The following is a 19,630-nucleotide window of genomic DNA, read 5'->3' as shown; positions in this document are numbered from 1 at the left end:
GCCAGTTCATTTCTGAGTCATCATTTCTGAGTCATCAGTACTATTGCTATGTATATATGACCATATAAGATAATGCTAAATGAAATGAACTCTAAGCATGCACAAAAGATGTTTTACTTTGTTGTTGTTGTTGTTTTTAATGTACTATGTGATTTCTTGTTTCTTTCGTATTTTCTCCTCCTATAGTTTATCCTTTGTTGTTATTGTATCTGATTTTGGTGTTGATATATATTAATCTGAATTATAGAAAAGAAAGGGAACAAAAAATAGGTGAGATGAAGGACAAAAGGCAAACCAATGCAACAGCAATACTCACAAGACTATATGTGGGAAATAATCTGTACAACTGGGGACACCTTGGGGGTAGTGTGGGAAAAGGGAAAGTGGGAGAAAAATGAGGGAAGGGGTAACAAGTTTGACAAGAAATGTACTCACTACCTTACTTATGTAATTGTAACCCTTCTGTACATCATCTTGATAATAAAATTTAAAATTAAATCAAAAGGACAAAAGCAGATACAAAGAATAAATTCATCTGTTTTACTATACAGAGGTCAATTATAGTTCAGAATGTTGAATCATACAATTCTAAGGAGACAGAATTTTTGAATAATAAATAATAAATACCTGACTTAAATAATGTTAATATCTTGAGTTGATTAATGTTTAATATATAATAATACAAAAAGAATACATTGTACTCCAAATATATGCATACTTATTAACTATCCATAAAATGGAAGAAGGGATGGGTGAAGGAAAAATAGAAGGGGTAAATGAGAGGAGAGAAGATGGAAGGGAAAGGTCTTAAATGGACTGTTTCCAGATGAGTACATACAAAACGTCAATGGGCATTTGAAAAGGCAATCACTCAACTTCACTAAATTCAAATCAAAACCTAAATGACAAATTACCTCACATCAGGATAGTTATTATCAAAAGAGTAGTGATGTCTCACATATTTGGTGATGCCTTAGAGAAGAGGGGATTTTTGTTCACTGTAGGAGGAAGTATAATTTGACCCAGACTATTATGGAAAAGAATATGGAGTTTCTGCAAAATAATTAAAAAATTAAAATCACTATGATATCCAATTATACCATATCTGAGTAACATTATTCAAAGGAAAAGAAATTGGTGTCACTAGAAGATACTTGCATCTCTATTTATCACAGCACTATTCAGAATAGCCAATCTCAAGGTTCATGGGTGAGTGGACAAGTGATAAAGTATCAAATAGGCACACACATGCCACCCATGTTTGTCAACCATCTTACATCAAGCTTAAAATATTCAATGCAATGTTGAGACAATGGCCTCACCACTAGATAATTGGAGATGAGTCTCTCAACTTTGTCTGCCCAGGCTGACTTTTAATCCAGATCTTCACGTCCTAGCCTGAGTAGCTAAAATTATAGGCATAAGCCACTCATGCCCAGATGAAATAGTAAGTATTTGTGACTTATTTCCTTTCTTATAAACTATGTGCTTGGCAGAGTATTAAGATTGAAATACATTAATAGTGCTAACTGCCTTGTTTGTGGTCATTTGGTTAAATGCCCAGAAGTGGGATTGCTGGGTCATAGGAGAGTATGGAGGAACCTCCATACTGCTTTCCAGAGTGGTTGCACAAGTTTATACTCCCACTAACAGTGTAGTAGCATTCCCCCCTTTTTTTTGGGGGGGGCGGTCATGGGGCTTGAACTCTGGGACTGGGTGCTGTCCCTCAGCTCTTCAGCTCAAGGGTAGCCCTCTACCATTTGAGCCACAGGGCCACTTCTGGCTTTTTTCTTTTTGCTTATGTGGTGCTGAGGAATCAAACTCAATTCCTCAGGCATGCAAGGCAAACGCTCTGCCACTGAGCCACCTTCCCAGCCCCAGTAGCATTCCCTTTTGGCCACATCCCCTCCAGCATATGTTACTATTAGGCTTATTTTTTAATATATATTTTAATGTAATGATACTGTACAGAGGGGTTACAGTTACATGAGTAAGGTAATGAGTACATTTTCTATCGAGCATTGTTACCTCCTCCTTTGTTTTTCCCTTACCATCCCTTCCCTGCCCACCTCTCCAACTTCTCCCTCCCCACCTGAAGCTTTAAAGTTCATTTTCAACATAATATCTTGTGCATTTTATTTTTACAATGGGTCAACCTCTATCCTTATTTCAGCATTTTGCATTTTCCTTCCCCTTCACAAATTAGAAAAATGTATATACAAGATGCAGGGCACCAGAATCAAATACAGTGTAAACAGGGGGTTATACCCTGGGGGAAGAACATACAAAAGAAACAAAAAAAAATCACATAGCACATTATAAGTACATTAAAAGTAACAGCAACAAAGATAAACCCTCTTGTGTCTCTATCTTGGGATCCATTTCACTTAGCAACATCTTATACAAATAAGGATAACCATGGGACCTGTGATTCTTTGGGCCTGGCTTACTTCAGTTAATAGGATTTTTTTCCAAGTCTTTCCATTTCCTAGCAAATGGAGTGATGTCAATCTTCTGATGGAGGCATAGAATTCATATATATATATCACATTTTCTCGATCCATTCATCTACTGAGGGCATCTGGGTTGGGTCCATATTTTAGCTACAGTGAATAACGTTGTGATAAACACAGTTGTGATGGTAGCTTTAGTATGACCTTGTTTGCGATCAATTGGGTAAATACCCAAAAGTGGGATTGCTGGGACACAGGGGAGCTCTACGTGGAGTCTTTTGAGGAACCTCCATACTTCTTTCCAAGTTTACATTCCCACCAACAATGCAGTAGGGTTCCCTTTTGGCCACATCCCCTCCAGCATCTGTTGTTATTAGATTTCTTGATTCTAGCTATTCTAACTGGAGTGAGGTAGAATCTCAATGTTGTTTTGATTTGCATTTCTTTTATGGCTAGAGAAGTTAAGCATTTCTTCATTCTCTATTGGCCATTCTTATTTCCTCTTCAGCGAAGTCTCTATTTAAAAAAAAAAGAAAACAAGACAAAGGGGGAACCAATGCAACAGTGAGTGATACTCACAAGACAACATGTTGGAAATGATCTGTACAATTTGAGGGGGAGTAGGGGGGAGGAAAAGTGAGAGAAAAATGACGGGGTCACAAACGAGAAATGTACTCACTATCTTACTCCTGTAATCCCTATGTACATCAGCTTGAAATTAAAATTAAAATTTAAATAAAAATAATACTAACTTCACAATTTGTTGATGAGATAAACATATGGCTTACACGTAGTTTTCACCATATTTTTATGACCTCAGTGTTTCTATCCCAGCTTTGCATCCTATGTATATTAGCAGAGGTAACCAAAGACATGGCACTGTGGACTAGAGGCCCTACACTTGACAAAGTAATATTCTGGAGAAAAGTAGTTAGAAAAAGTTAATGTGGGACCATGAAGCAAAGCCATTTGAATTTCTCTTTTTGGTGGTTTGTCACAGTATAGGTGATTTCATGCTCACCACTCTGAGCCAATAAGCATTTAATTAGATATTTTCAAACATCAGCCAACAATTATAATTTAAATATAGCTTAAGGATTCTGTTTTAGAGTGAAAACACTAAGTAATTTCAAAAGTATGCCTTTTAAATTTTGCTTTAAAAATATCCGGAATGCATTAATAGTTTTGGCCAATTCTAGTTGGCTGTTATGATCTCCTTTAAAGTATGATTAAAATGGGTAATGAGTCACCTTATCAGGAACTGCAATCATTCCCCAAAGTTACATTTTTCTCCAGTTTTTACCAACTTACATTAGCATGTCAAGAGGCTCAAGGCTGTGAGCTCTAATCCTGTAATATCTGTATCTAAATTTCATATGCTTTAGAAAAGATAAAATATTCAGGGAGAATAGTTGAGGTAGACTTTTAATACATCATATAAATTGCATTTATTTTTAAAATGATCACATCTTGAATATGGAAGGCATAAGCAAGATTTAAAAATATGTAGCTGATGTCAGGGAAAGTGCATCCTCTACACTGCCTGAATGCAATTCTTGGAGCTTTGGAAGAATTGAACATCTAAGAATTCTGATGATTTCTCTATGGCTTCTGTGTGACCTGACAGTTGTTCAAACAAATGACAGTAGAACAGTTTCTTCCCACCCACCAAAGGAAGGTCCTTTCAGGGAAAGACACTAGAGAAAGGCACTCACAATAAATAGAACTAGATTTAATTCACAGATGAGAACCTGATGTTCCAGAAGCTGTGTGAAGTATGGTTACTACAGTTTAGAGGGGCTTAAAGGGACACATCACTTTTTAACAGCAGTGAGAGAGAGAGGTCAGAAAAAGAAATCTGAATCCATCACCTAGAAGGGGAACTGAAATTTAGCAGCTCATTTGAGGATACCTCATGCCAAAGAAACCAATATCTTTTTACATACTCTATCCGATTATGACTTCAATAGATTAGGTATATACATAGCACTGAAAAGTAATTAATACGTGAGTTGTACAGCTTCACAAAGTCCCCATGGAAAATAATAATAATATATATGATGAACAGATTTAAAAATGTTATCTATGCAGTATTTGACAGAACAGTTATCTCTGATGATATGAATGTATATTTGTATATCTGTGTATATTTTGTCAGCAAGATAATTGTTCTAGTTTTTTCATTTATGTTGTACTAAGGAACACAACACTTAATAAATCCTATCCTTTTATTAAGAGTATAATTTAGGGGCTGGGAAGTTGGCTCAGTGGTAGAGCGCTTGCCTTGCATGCCTGAGGCCCTGGGTTCAATTCCTCAGCACCACATAAGCAAAAAGAAAAAAAAAAGCCGGAAGTGGCGCTGTGGCTCAAGTGGTAGAGCGCTAGCCTTGAGCTGAAGAGCTGAGGGACAGCGCCCAGGCCCAGAGTTCAGGCCCCACGACCGGGAAAAAAAAAAAAGAGTATAATTTAAAGTTCTTAACCAAAGGTCAATTGTTTTTGCTTCTGTTCCTTTTTCCTGCATTGTCGTAGCTAGCAGAAAATTACCGTTTTAGAAAATCAACATAAAAGAATTCATGATCAAAATCTGTGGTTACGTTTGGTATAATGTTTGGTACACAAACATCTGGGACAAAAACTTACACATACTCGCTGTCCTCAGATATGTGATAATTGTGAAATAGAAAGAAGTTAGCCCTTTACTGGGCAGGTGCAGGGACACTGTTGGAATGAATGGGAGCTTGATGTCTAAGAGCAGGAACCCAGCCTCATGGGTCTGCCAACTTTAGAGCAGTGTGCCCTTACACAACCTGTTTTCTCTCAGCTCTTCTAGGCTACAAAGCAGATATAACAGTAATACTAAATATAGAATTATATTCACAACTCAGTGAGAAGATGAATGTCAGAAAAATATTGACATTTAAATATTCATAACCTCTGCTCCTCCTAGTCCACCAACAGTAGGCTGTAAGTCAAAGCAGATCAGGTGATAACCATCAACCTTCAGTTCTTAAACATCAACTTGTGCTGAGTTCTTTGCTGACAACTCTCTGAGGATCTCTCCTCCATTTTCACTCCATATTTCAGGCTCTTTAGATCTTTGGTCATTTCAGTCTCACACATGCCTTCACAGCACCTGGAAAAAGAACAGGAGCTAGAGTATCAAGCAACAAAGGTTGGTGCTGACCATAAAATAATCTATATACAATTGTTTTCATTGAAGTGGACATGGAGTCACATGACCACAAAAACTTCCTGGGGACTGGGAAGTGTAATATTCTGCATACTTGGAGCAGAAAGAGATACCAGTGAACAGAGAAGTAACTGATGGACAGATAAGAAAAGCAGTGTGTTTGACACTCACATAGACTTAAACATCTAATATGTAGACATGTTTAGCACACATGATTACATACATGCCACACAATTATTTTCTGCTATTACTGCTTGACCTTGTCTTCATAAATCATAGGCATATGGAACCACTCAGTTTAAGGAAAAAAAATCTGTGCACTGTAACTTGGGCCAGCATTCATGTAAAATAGGTTTGTGACAGGAAATACATGGCTTAAAAGAACAGGGCAATAGTGGCAGTTCAGCTAAGGGTTATATCAGCTCTACTTCAGCTTATTTGTCAAAGATAACATGCAATGGCTGGTTTGGCCCACATGAGACCACCTGCATCCAAATGTACCAGCATGCTCTTTCCTGGGTACCCGTGATTTATACCTGACATGCAGCAAAACATAAAAACACTAGAAAATATGTCTTGAGAGATTATATGATGTGAGCTTGGTCCAACTGTTGGTTTGTAAACCTATCAGCAAATGGTAGCCTTTCATGGCCACACAATTGAGATAAAAATCTCAGCTCAAACAAATGAGAATTTATACCTTTACCATAGGAGTTGTACATGCGATAATAATTGTCATGAGATTCATGTTTGAGGCATGGACTCTTAAAGAAATGGGAATAGTTTCAGGAAGAGACAAGAAGCAACTTTGGTCGGATTTCTTTGTTTTCTTTTTTGTTTTTGCCTGCTTGAATTCGGAGCCTCAAGCTTGTCTGACTTGTTTGCTTAGCTGGCACTATCACTTGACCAGTCTATCACTTTTCTGGTTGTTTTTAGAGATGGAGTCTTAGAGACTTTTCTGCTTGAGCTGGCTTTCAATGATGGCCCTTCAGATCTCAGATTAAAGTGTAAGCCATCTGTATCTGGCTAAGAAGAAATATTTGACATGCTATCAAAGTAAGAAAAAATTTCTCTATTAAAGTATAAAGTATAAGGCAAGAATGAAAGAAAGGAAGTGGTGCAGTGGCTCAAGTGGTAGAGCACTTCCCTGGAGCTGATAGAGCCGAGGGACAGCGTCCAAGCCCAGAGTTCAAGCCCCACTACCGACCCAAAAAAAAGAATAAAAGAAAATAATGAAACATACATGTACGCCTTCAGAAAAGCTGCTAATGAAACCAATTATATATGAGCAAATGTTTGATGTGCAGAAAATCAGATATTATAAACTTAATAAACTAAACATCATGATTTCTCATGGGATACACTGTGGACCATTCATTACAAGATTACATATTTTGCTCAACATCAATGGAGGCACTTTGCATCCTCTCAGTTTCTTTCCTACATTCCCATTTGTTCTCCTCCACATTCCCAATGTTTCTGGACTTCCTGACCTTTCTCCTCTCACCTTTCCCATCCTTTCTCTCACTTCCCTTCAACGCTGCATATAGCCAGGACACTTGCCTTACTTCTCTTGAATTCTAGTCCTTTGTACAAGTAATAATGGATACTGCTTATCAAATTTACCACTTCTCAGAGTTTTGCCCCTTTAGTATTCACAGTGACACATAGAGGTGAACATCTTATAATACCCATTTTAGGGGTGAAGAAATTAAAGCATAGGGCTATGAATGATACTTAAAATATAGAGCTACTAAATTGCTGAAATGAGATTGGACCTCATCTCTCTCAAGGTCCAAGGTTTCTGCTCTTTGTAATTATGCTTTACAGGCCATCTTCTGGCTACATCATGGCACTGGATTAAATAAATTCATGACACATTTATTGAGTACATGTTGCAAGATATCTTTACAACACCCATGAAAGAAAAATCATTATTGTGCCTGCTAAACTCTAGTCAGGAGGCAGAAACTTTGTTTAAAGTGAGAGAGGGGGATAACACTGTTTGAAAAGAAATGTACTCAATACCTTATTTATGTAACTGTAACCCTGCTGTGGATCACCTTTATGATAAAATGAAATTTTTAAAGAAGAAAGAAATCCATTCACATAATCAGTCATTGGTGACTCATGCTTCCTACCTATTCAGAAGGCTGAGATCTGAGGATTACAGTTCAAAACCAGCCCCAACAGAAAGTCTGTGAAACTTTCATCTCTAATTAACCACAGAAAACTAGAAGTGCTACTGTGGCTCAAAGTGGTAGAGCACTAACTTTGAGCAGAAAGAGCTCAAGGAAAGTGCCCAGGCCCTGAGTCAAGCTCTACAACCAACAATAAAAAAGAAAGAAAGAGAGAAAGAGAGAAAGAGAAAAGAAAAGAAAGAACCTATGTACATTTTTTATACAGAGTTTACCAGAAAGCCATATCCATAATGTATAGAATAGTTAAGTAGGTATTGAAAAAGTGAACATGGCATACACATTTAGGTATCACAGGCTATATGGCACAGCTTCCACCTCTAAGGTGAAAAGATTATATAAAAGATAGCACTTCTAAAGCATTGAATCTTAGAGATATGAACCCATGGTTAGAAGCACAAACCCCTGAAAAGAGACACGAATGTCTCTCAGCTCAAAATCGTGGCCATGAGTGCTGGTAACGCAGCCTAGAAAGGAAGAGAGCTGGCTAGCGGGTGCTGGAGTCTCCACAAAGCATGCTCTTGGATTTCTTACTTTGAAAACTACAAGAAGAGCTCCTACTGGAAATGACCTAGCACATCATGGGTGCAGAAGTATTTCTAGGGCATCAAGGACAGGAGGCAAGATGGGAGCACTCCTATTTTTGAATATCCATCTTCCTCTAGCTTTCTTGATAACAGAAAATGAAGGAGTATCCCCTTGCATCACAATTCAAAGCGGGAAAAGATAAATGAAGCAAAATATAATAGCTTACTAATTCATAACTGGCACACACATGTAGCTTGGTATTTAGTAGAATGACTTCTCCCGGCTCAGCCGTCACCCAATTACATTGGACACAGAAAATAAGGAGGCATGGTTTCATCCTGTAGACTCTAATATACAGGAAATGCTAAGTGCATTCTTTGCAAATACATTTAAATCCAATTCTGAGTTCCGTTGCTGTCACTGTGTTGATTACTCCTTCCCCCAGGGTTTTGCAAACATAGTTTGCCCTGCTGAGAAATAGAGGGAGCTTCATTGGGTATTCCTGAGAGATACAGTCCTTCCTCCTTCCTTTGAGATACTAGCATCATTTCTTTTTTTAAAAAATTAGGACTTTACAAAAGGTAAGGAAAATTAGACTTCGTATGCCATTTTGTTTGGGGATCTACCAAAACAACTTGAGGCATGAAATTATGAAGGGGGCTATCTATGCACTTAGGAAAATAAAACTAAAAACAACACCTTCTAGCCACACAAAAATACCACCAATGGATGTAAAACAGTATGATAATATTTAAAGAAATATAAGTGAAAAATGGTATGTGTTGCACACAATTGGTCCCACGTTGAACCTCCTGGAACTGTCCTCCATTTCATGGCCTCTGGTGAGGGTCACACTCTGAAACAGGGCTCTCTTTGCTGCTATACTGGAAAAAAATAGCTTATGAGTAAAAGTCCTCCTGACCTCAGTTCAGTTGATGTGATTTACCTGTCAAATTGCAAATATTACTGAGAAAAGAGAAGCAGTTATCTTTTAAACACCATTACTATTTTTAAGATCTCTAAACCACTGGGGGCACCAGGGGTTACATTTGAAAACCACAGCACTATTGATGTCCATGAAAATGTTTCAATTTCTTTGCTATTTTCCTCCATACAGAACAAAGGCAGGCAGAAGACTGTCTTTAATTCCCAGTGCTAGATTTAAGGTCATTGGTGATAATGAACATGCTGTTTGATTTATATATTAAAAATTATTTTCCAGTATGACTTGTGTTCTTGAGATCCTGGGGCCTTGTGCAGTCTAGGCCAGTGTTAGAGTATTGTGCACACAAACCCCATTTAGGAAAAGTTTTGCGAAATGAGACTTGTGTTCTGCAAAACTGTGCAGGGACACTTATTCCTGATAGTTGTGAATACTTGTAGTGGTGCTGTGTCACACACAGAAGAAAAAAAATCCCTTTCCAAGGGACTTTCTGTGCCTTAATGACTCCAACAGTGCTGCTGTGGTGTTCAATGGAATGTTAAGGCACTGGGCTCGCTGTCTGAGATGGATTTAGTAACTGCTGCACCCCAGGGAAGACTAGACATAATAATGACCACAGTGCTGATAAGCATGTATTGTTACCAGTATGGGTGCTTCAGGTCTTTCAGGACTTCACAAAGAAGCCAGAGTTATCAGCCTGAGTAGGTTATTCATTATTATGAATTATCTACCTCCAAAGTCATAACAAATCCTAACGATGAAGTTACCTACAAGATACATGCCAGCCTGTTTTGTTATTCACTATCATTGAAACACATTTCATGTATCATACATGTTTTTCTTCAGTTTATTGGACATAATAGAACATCACCTATATACCAAAGTAGTATCTTAGTGTTTGTTTATAGTCCAAAAAAATCAATGGAGTTGCAAGATTGTTCATATAGTTGTGCACATAGAAATTTAATAAAAAAGTTATATTATAAAAAATAAGAAATTTAATTCAGTATTTTTAATAAGTAAATGCCTGATAATAAACACTTGATACCTATCTTCACATCCTTTTAAATTTTTTTCCAAATATAAGAGCAGTGTTTTATTTTTTGTTTTTGTTTTTTTTTTGTAGTAAAGTTGCTCTTCCTACCAGCTTTTGGTGGAAACCAGGAAGAAAGTTTGTGTCTATGAATCACTAAGATTTGGCCAATCTCTCTGAAGCCAAAAGATTTATGTAATGGAACTGTACACTTATATAGCACATACTGTCTGCACAATAAGATACATCTTCCTCTCTTCTTCTGTGTTAGCCAGTCTCCAAAGGTCACAAAAAGTAAATCCAAATACAATATCCAATAATATCTCTCTATTGCCATGAGACATAGTTGACTATAATGCATGGCATTCATTAGTGCAGAATAGCATTTCTCTTAGTATTTATTATTCCCCTGTGCACAGATTCAAACCAGTTTCATAATTATGAAATTTTTCTTGATATTTTTATTAGTTTGGGTAATAAACTTCAGAAAATCTACCCAATAGATGACTTTTGTTATTGTAAAGGTGATGCATAGAGGGGTTACAGTTACAAAAAAAAGGTAACGAGTACTTTTCTTTTCTTTTTTTGGGGGGGGCGGTCGTGTGCCTGAATTCTGGGCCTAGGCGCAGTCCCTCAGCTCTTCAGCTCAAGGCTAGCGCTCTACCACTTGAGCCACAGCACCACTTCGGCTTTTTTTTCTTTTTGCTTATGTGGTGCTGAGGAATCAAACCCAGGGCCTCAGGCATGCAAGGCAAGTGCTCTACCACTGAGCCACCTTCCCAGCCCACGAGTATTTTTCTTTTTGAACAGTATTACCCCCTTCTTCATTTTCTCCTGCTTTCCTCTCCCAAACTCCCCTCCCACCCAGGTTGTAAAATTCATTTCCAACATAGTGTCTAGGGAGTATTGCTGTTGCTTTGGTTTACCCTTTGTCTTTCCTTTTCCTTTCCTTTCCTTTCTGTCCATTCTTTTCCCTTGTTCATATAAACTTATATATAAGACAAAGGGTACAGAAAATAAGCAGTAACAACAGGGAATAAATCAAAGCAAGCAAGCAAGCAGGAAGGAAGGAAGGAAGGAAGGAAGAAAAAGAAAAAAAGAAAGAAAGAAGAAAAGAAAGAAAGAAGGAAGGAAGGAAGGAAGGAAAGAAGGAAAGAAAGAAGGAAGGAAAGAAAGAAAAAAGAAAGAGAACTGCAAACAGTACATTAAAAACCCTTTTGTTTCCATTTCTTGGAGTTCATTTTGATTAGCATCATTTTATATGTGCATATGTACATAGCTATTGAGTTATTGTGATCCTCTGCTAAGAATATCCTAGACATATGACTTCATTTTAATCCCAACAGTAACCTTCTTTGTGTAGATAAAAAATATTTATTCCTATGAGAAATAGATATTACCTCTTATCAAAGTCTACATTTAATTCCCAGTTGAGCTATTAGTCCAGGTGCTAATTAACCTGTAGGAGTTCATAGATCTGTAAAATTGAAAGTCTTTTTCTGCCATCCATCCCAGTGGCACTGGAAAACAGTTTAAGATCAGTATTGGAGTCCACTCCTAAAGCATTAAGGCAAAAGTGTAGAGGTTTCTTTCTTGATGTTATTTTCCCTTTTCTGAAACCAGCTATTTTTCTTATTCACTGTGTAATCCATCCACTTTAGAGAGACTGAGCTCTGGCAGCTAAATTCTCATGAAGACTAAAATTAATTGCAATAACCTTGGCATAGTATATTATTTTCAATCCCACCTTAGCATCATGTAAATGGAAACCTGTCTTCTCGTCTTTCCTTACAAGCAGAGACCTAAGAAAATTCCAAACAATCCATTTCCCTTTCCAATGGGGACTCTTTAACAGTAAAATGCAAAGGTTTCTTTGCTGCATGGTTTCCACACTACATAATTTAATGGCACTGAATAGCTCTAGTAGTTGCACTCCACAGATTACCCATTAAAGTGTAGCTCTGGGTGGGAAATAACCTGACATCAAAGCCTTTCAAGGAAAACACATTCATTAAACAGGAAAACAACAAGAGAGAAAAGTCCAAGTTCGCCCTTGAAAGCTGAAGTGCTGAGGTTCTGAGTTCACACAAATCCTAGAAAGCCAACAACAGCCTTCTACCTTTGATAAAACTGCTTTTGTGTAAAGGAGCTGAGGACTTAGAAGTGGTGCCATGATTAGCCAAGATCACTGGTTATGGACTTTTTGCAGTGTTCATACTGAGGTTCCCATCATCACATTCCCTGGAGAGAAATGGAAATGGTGATAACTGCTAATGACTCAACTTTCATTCTTGTCAGGGAGAAAATAGTGAATGTAACAAAACTTTATCTAAGGAGAATGACAACATTTAACTGACTCTGAGTATCTGAAGAATCAGGCACACAGTGAGCTGAATGAATTTACTGTATCTTCAACCTTGTATTGAGAAACAAAAAGATAGGCTCATTGCCAAAGGATCCTAGTCTTCATTCCCATTTATATTTCTGGCTCATTAAAACCTCCAAGAGAAACCAACTCAGTCCACTTAGTTTGGTTTCCGACTTAGGAAATTTCAAAATGCACGATGTGCTGATAGTTCATGAGTCATTCATTCAATCCTAGCAATAAACCTATGTAGCCTTATCTGACCATCATTAATCTTTAAATAGTAAGTAGTAAACCTAGAAATAAAACAAAATTTTTGCTAAGTTTGAAATTATGTACCATAGATCTCTCTCCTCTGTGTGGCTGAAATGAAAGTTGGACATAGCAGCAATTTGTGTGAGTTGGAGGGGTGGGTGTAGCAGCAGCTCTCTGTTGAGTCGTAGCTTCTACATACATCTCTCACACAAGTGTTGCCTATTTGATGGCTCACCTGTTGCATTAGGCATCAGGTTAGACTTACAGCCTTTTGATTTCTATCAAATCTTTTTCATTTTTTCCAAGCGTGTATGTAGGATTGAAGCACGGTGCTCCAGATCCTCAGGTAGAGCTTGCCCATCATAAAAGGGGAGCCATAGGAAGAGCCTAATGCAAGGTGCAGTGTATTCTTCCATAGTCCATTTTACTATAGGTTTCACTATGTTCTTTCTATATGTCCCACTTTCTTTCCTGTGCCTGTCTTATTGGCCCACAGTGATTCCTCCCTGTTCCAGTTGCAGAGGCAAAAGCTTTCCTTAAATTACTTTCCCTGGTTGCTGATCAGTGACTTTTTTGTAATCTTTCAGGAACCCCTTCATGCATTCACTAACTTTCCTTATGGAATCATAACACCTAGATATTATAATAAATCCATTATTTCTGGTCTTTTATTACCTGGTCACAAATTTATAGATCAGAGGTTTGGGCAGAACTCAATTGAGAGGCTCTTCTCCTGAAGATTGCATGCCCAGAGGCTGCTCATTTGCTACTAGGATTAATTGTTAAGTCCATAGCATCACACCTGGGCAGAGGCTTTTGAAATCTGGACTACATGAGGCCTCATTCCCTTTCATATAGTCTTTCTACCGGATATTTGAACCGCCTCATAAGAAGAGCAGAAAATTTCCAGTCAGTCCTTTTTAACCTGAAAGTGGCATACATCACTGCACCTGTGTCTGACTAGTGATATTTGTTACAAACGAACCCAGATTAAGAGACCAGAAACATACCTATTTGGAGTTTTGAATCATCCTACTCTACTACAAGTCCAAACAGGTCTGTGATAAAGTCTCAATGGATTCAGCTACCCACAGCAAGTTCTACAAGTGGGATGTCCCTTCAGCAATGTCCTGAGAAGGATTGAGAAACCTGGGCCTTAAACTCTCATGGTAGACAGTCATTAGAGGTGAAATGGTGGCATGACCTTGAGTAAGAAATCTGAGCACTGTTAGCCACCAAAATAGCTGAGCTGGTGTAACAAGTTCTGTAATCTGGAATGGAAGTAGGAATGGGACATTCTAGCAGGCCTTAGAAAGACAAAATCATCTGGTATCTATCCAGACATAAAGATTAAATGTTACACAGAGCACAGTGTATTACTCAGATATAAGTTTTTACTCAGGTGGATAATCATCTCACAAAGAAGAATTTGGTCTATAGTTTGCTCCAAGAACAAATGTCCATAGGGAGATATATTTGAATACTAGTGGGGTAAACTCTGGCGCACGTATGTACACATGTACACAACATCATTTTCAAAGGTTTACTTATAGTATGAATGATGATATCATTTCTCAACAAAAATCTAAAAACATTTGTAAGATCTTAAGTGGAAAAACTTTGAAGTTTGCTAAAGAAAACAAGTGCAAAAGATACAAAAGAAGTGTAGAAGAGAGGAGAGACAAAGGTTATTTCCATGGGGAAGAATATTCAATAATGTAAAAATGTCACTTTTCCTAAAATTAAACTACAGATTAAGTGAAATTCTTATCAGTTGTCAACAAGATGTTTCATGAAATTTGACAAGTTTATTTTAAATGCATGTAGAATAAAAATGGCCATGAATAAGACATTCATGAAAGCAAATGAGATAGGATAATTCTTTTTCCATATCATGATCTTTTTAATTAGGATTAAGATAAAATGGAACAGGGTAGACATAGATAAGGACCGGAATAGAGCCCTGAAATAGACACAGGCATATATTGAATCATGATATATGATCAGATTGGAAAGGATAGACTTTTTGATAAATTGAACCAGGAAATGAATTTGTTGTCTAAAATTAGATTGGAGAATTGGAGAAATATAAAATAATATCCTTGTATGTCTTGATTTTACTTCTGGTGTGTGTGTGTGTGTGTGAGAGAGAGAGAGAGAGAGAGAGAGAGAGAGAGAGAGAGAGAGAGAGAGAGAGAGAGAGAGAGAGAGAAATTTTACTTTGCTATGTACTTTTTTTACACCTTTGAGAGTGCATAGTAGCAAGTTGTTAGCAGTAGATTCTGTATTATGAAAAACATCTTAAAAGTTTGTCTAGTGTTACAAAAGTTTATCACAATTGAATAACTCCTTACTTCTCTCTGACATCCCTCAGTCACTATTGTCTTCCCTGCTTCTATTAGTTTAATGATTACAGATACTTCCTATAAGTGAACTTACACAGTACTTAACATTTTGTAAATGGCCAGTCCACAGATGGCAAGATTTATTTCTTTTATAAAGCTGAAAAATATTCCATTGTAATTAGATCTCACATTTTTCTGTATCCATCATCTGTCAGTGGACATCTAAGTTATTTCCATATCTTGAGAGTTGTGAAAAATCCTCAATAAAATGAAAATACAGATATTTCCTCAATAATTTTATTTCAACCCCCTTGGATATATGATAGCTTTATTTTTAATTCTTTAAGGAACCTGTTTGACCTATTTGAAAAGAATTCATCATCCTTGTACCAACAGTATGCACTAACTTAACCCTCTTTCCACTTTGGCACTACTATATATTAAAATGTCTTTGGTGATTGAATTATCAGTCTGGACTTCTGGGAGAATATTTTCTCAAATATAGTGCTATCTACTTTGTAATGATTACTGACATTGCACGTTTTAAATTTTAATTTGAATTACTTATAGTTTATTCACCACTTTCTTAAATCTAAACACCCAACAACACAATAAATTAAACTAAGATTTGTAGTTACTATAGTGCATGGATTGTTTGAACTTAGAGTGAGTGGGCCAGTAGCCACTGCCATGCACTATTTCCACTACACAGATACATTAGAAACAATCCACCTCAAGCATATAACTTAGAGCAAGAGTGCTGTACACATAATTTTTTTTTTTGGTACTGGGGATCGAACCCAGGATGTCGCACTTGCTAGGCAAGTGCTTTGCCACTGAGCTACATCCCAGCCCTGTACACATAATTTTTAAATGATGAGTTTTCTATACTTTTAATTTTTTTAATGCAAGTTAAATTTAAGTAGTAGGGTTTAAGTAGTTTTAAATGCTAGCCTTTAGTCACTGAGTTTAGTAAATGACTTTTAAAACTTTCTTGACAATTGGCTCTTGTGACTTTGTACTTACTGGTTTCCAGCCCATCTCCTGGTGGATGAATTGAATGACTATACATGGGTTGGAAGTGGCAGTCAGCACCCCACTGGCACAGTCTGCTGATGCCTAATTAGGAAACCCAGTCTGCTATGGTTTCCTTGAGTGTGGATGTGACCCTTGGTCCAGTGTAGACAACTGGAATGTGGGAAGTAGAATATATCCCTCCCAGCTTAGCCAGTAACTCTCATTCTTTCCTATGAGCTTCCAGCTTGCTTTCCCCATATGCCCTCTGAATGAATGGATACATGTTAGCAGTCCTAGAAGATAGGGGCACAAGATGCAAGAAGCCACGTCCTTTAACACATGTACAGGGCCAAATTCCCTCCTACCTGCCCTTAGATACATTTACCCAGCTACATGCTGATAAGAACAGCTTTATTAAATTACTGAAATTTCAGGACTTACCTGTTATAGCAACAGTTAGCGTCAACAAGTACAAAAATCAATACAGGTCTTTGTTTCGTTTTGCAACAGGACTCTCAACTGTGTTTTCTGTCTATCTTCTTTGAATAATTGTCTTACATTCAGGCTTAAGTTTTAGTTTGGGGACTGCATTGACGATCCAGGAACTGCGAAATGGATCTTTCTGAATAAGCCCCCATACAGTGGGAATGATATTAGAAAACAGAATTGATCTGTGTGGGATACCTTTTCTATGAGTAACAGCTTCCAAGCTGAGAGTGTGAAATTCATCAGGGCCATCAGAGAAGAGATGCATGGGAAATCAAATGCAGCCAGGAAGGAAAACATGTCCTGCAACAGATTAATAACAGAGTAATAACAGAGTAATTTGTTTTAATCCTCAAATCATGATATGAAGGGAATCTGCAAATAAGAGCAGAATAAGAAAAAAACCAATTTTTACAAAATCAGGCCACCCTAAGGCAACACTGGCCAATTTCCCAAGGGAGAGCTATTCCTGTCAGTTAAACCAGTGAGCACTGGTCATGATAAGTGTTTCTTCTTCCTTCCTCTCTCTCTACCCTAAGTGAGTGTAACACAGACACCTGATATTTGAGTTATGCATGCAATATGGGGTATCCTTATTCCTTGTTTCTTTTCCTTGGGAATGCTTCTACAAAACTTCAACCATATTATCTTTCACAGTTTGGGGTCTCTTCTTATTTTCCTTTCTTTCACTTTTCAAAGTGATCTTTTTAAATGTTTCCTGGCTTGAGTTATTTTTTCTGTTTGCTGACCCTCTGCTGGAGGCAAAGATACACACATCTCTTTTCAGTCTCACCTTGTTAAAAAAAAATCCCCAGATGCAAACAGAGAGATGTGTCTCTCATCTTCAGCTATGGTGTCAGACTTTCCAATGTCAAAATTTTTTCTGTTCTCTCCCAGCTCTTACATTTTTTTAGAATTGAAAAAAAATAGGTCCTTTTGAAGTAATATGAAATTTAAATTAGCTCAAAGAATATTTTATAATATATTCAGATCCAAAATTAACTGAGAGATATGAAATACTTAAGGTGCTTCATTTAAATTATAAGGCACATTTCATAGATGCATCAAAATGCTAAATAAATCCCCTACCTTAGCAGCCTGCTGGGTAAAAATTATTATAATGATGGTATAATCAAGTCCAGTGGAGTATCATTTCAAAACTAACCGTAAGATCACCAATTTTCAGCATTTTGTTACCATCAATGTAATAAATTTTGGGGTTTTTACCTGAATTAAAGTACAGTAAAAATTGGAAGGCCCATCATTCAATATCATAGAAGAATGTAATATAGATTCTAACATGCAAGACTTAACTATTGTATTTTTTGAACTGAACTTCTGTAAGTTTTATGGAGTGAAAGCTGCAGACATCACCTAGTATTTATGTCGTTTATCATCTGTGTACCACTTTTCTGGAAATTGCCCTTTAGGCATGGTCTGTGCCACTTCTAGTACCTATGCTGAATCTAGCAATCATGTAACCTTGATTAATTAATTCAACCACAGTATTTCCCCAAATGCAATGATTGGTACAGGAAAGGGTAAGTAACTCCATTGGCCTTAGTGAAAAATAAGATGATATTTTTCTGGAACTTCCATATAGTTATTGATTTTTTACTTCATTTATTTAATTTTCATTTTCTAAAGTATTTTTATTTCTGTTAAATAATTGTACAAAGGAGTTGCCACCCACCAAAGTAGTTTATGAATAAAGTGCATCTTGATCAGTGTCACCCCTTTCAACCTTCTCATTCACCTCTCCCACTCTCTCCTTCCATTGCTTATCTTTTTTCATAGATATTTTTATTGTAAAAATACTGTACAGAGGAGTTACAGTTACATGAGTATATTTCTTATCTAGCATTGTTACCTCCTCCTTTGGTTTTCCCCTACCATCCCTTCCCTCCCAACTCCCCAAATCCTCTCTCCCTATCCTGAAATTGTAAAGTTCATTTTCAACCTAGTGTCTTGTACATCTCACTGTTACAATGGGTCAACCTGTATCCTTATTTAAGCATTTTGCTATATCCCTTTCCCTCCCCAAATTAGAAAAATGTATATACAAGATGCAGGACACAAGAATCAGATATAGTGAAAACAAGGCTTATACCATGGGGAAAGAATATACAAAAGAAACAAAAGAATCACATAGTGCATTATAAGCACATTAAAAACAATAGCAAGAAAGAAAAAAACCACTTGTATCCCTGTCTTGGGGCTCATTTCACTTAATATCATGTTACATGGTCATATGTATACAGCTTTTGACATTTTTTGCTTGTCCTAGATATGAACTAGTTATTGCAAATAAGGGAAACCATGGGACCTATGTTTCTTTGGGCCTGGCTTACTTAACTTAGCATAATTTTTTCCAAGTCATTCCATTTTCTAACAAATGAGGCGATGTTATTCTTTCTGATGGAGGCATAGAATTCCATTAAATATATATAATATAATATAGTATGTTATATATTATATGCATTATATATTATATGTATATATTATATGTTATATATATTACATATATTATATATTATATTATATATGTCATATATTATATACTATATATTATTATATATTAATAACACATATTATATATAATAAAAATAATAATATATGTAATATGTAATATAAAATATATGTAATAATAATATGTAATATAAAATATATTATATATTATAATAATATATATTCTATTATATGCTATATATTATATGTATATATAATATATTATTGTATGTTATATTATATATAATGTATTATATATACATATATATTATAATGTTATGTAATATAATATATTATATATTATTGTGT

This window comes from Dipodomys merriami, unplaced genomic scaffold (genome assembly GCF_024711535.1).
Source record: "Dipodomys merriami isolate MVZ:Mamm:240054 unplaced genomic scaffold, mDipMer1.0.p SCAF_27, whole genome shotgun sequence".
In the NCBI taxonomy this organism is placed as follows: Eukaryota; Metazoa; Chordata; class Mammalia; order Rodentia; family Heteromyidae; genus Dipodomys; species Dipodomys merriami.
This window is presented reverse-complemented; position numbering follows the sequence as displayed.